Raw genomic sequence first — 1,522 nt, forward strand, 5'->3', positions numbered from 1 at the left:
ATGTCTATAAACAGATCATGCTTTGGAATATAAACCACATTAAGTTGTGGTCAGATGCTCCGGAAAGAAAAAGCAAATACCATATTACAGTAATATCTAAACGTGGTGTAAGATTACACTTAGTTTCCACTCAAAAAGGTGTAAACTCTCTGATTATTTTTTACTGTGTATGTTTGTCATATATAGTGGAAGCATTTCCTCTTCTTGTATATTTGGATGTATACAATAAAAATTCATATTGCTAACATATTGTGAACCTAATATATGATATCGGTACCGTACCATCTTGTAGAGATTCCAGGGACAAGAATCACACTATCAATTTATCTGGAATATGGCTAGTTTCTTATAATAATAAACAAAACTGGGAGTTTATAGTAACTTCCTTCAAGTCCCAAGGCTCAATAACTCACAGAGGTCTGTTGTCAGAAAGTTCAGAACTATCGTATCTGATTTCAATGGTGCAGTCCGAGATATTGAGGCCCTATCTAAAGACAAGCACAGATAATTTCGATAGTTTGTTTTTCTCAAGTTCAAGAATAGTGATGAATCCCAAAAAATGTATTTGTTAATAATAGGTTACCTTGGCATCAGTCATCAACCAATCATTTTTTCACTATTCTTTTTTACCATTGTGCTAAAGTTGAGAAATATTCAACAACGGACCCAGTGAGATTTCGATGTTTAACTGAAGTTTTGGGAAGTATTTAAGTACCCCAGGGGTAGGGAATTCTTGACTTTACCCCATCCAAAAGTCAACATTGAACCGGACAGTGACTGTGGGAAAGTCAAAATATTGATTTTAGGAGGAAACTCGAGTCACCTTACAAACTGGGATACAAGATTCTTAGGTTACTGAAGAATGAAAATATCAACATTCAACGTAATTCCATTCCATCCACGCTGGTCCTGTGGAATCAAACAAAGTAAATGAAGTTATTGCTAAGCATATCGCACTCAATCAGACCCACGTTTTCTTGTTTTCTACTCATGCTAAGAATTTACCCCACTCCTCACTGCATGGCGTGGTCTTCCTTCATTAAGCTTACTAAGAGAAGAACATTAGGAGCAGAAATGTCCACCATAAACTCCATTTTAATTCAACTTGGAGCCAAACCAAAGCGATATTATAGCTACTAATCTGAAATCAGCTTTCGAGTTCGATCTAGAATAAATACTAGGAGTAAAGTATGTGATGTTAAACATACCAATGTATGAGTGTACCCTAGAGTCGATACTATCAATATCATCAGTCTGGTTTTCTCTGGGTACAAATTCTATTACAAATATTCAAATCTATTTTCTTCATCTTTACGACTTATTCAAGGATTTGAGTTTTTGGGAAAAAATATTTGAATTCAGGTCTTCAAGGAACAGAATTACAGAAATTGAAATTATGCAAAAAAGCTATCAGATACACACAAAACGTTCTAAAACCTTTCAAAAATCCCTTTAATGAGCCCAATAAAAGTAGGACGAAAACTTTAATTCATTTTATGTCATTCACTCAATAAACATAAAA

Source organism: Lottia gigantea (genome assembly GCF_000327385.1).
Source record: "Lottia gigantea unplaced genomic scaffold LOTGIsca_11, whole genome shotgun sequence".
NCBI classification, from domain to species: Eukaryota; Metazoa; Mollusca; class Gastropoda; family Lottiidae; genus Lottia; species Lottia gigantea.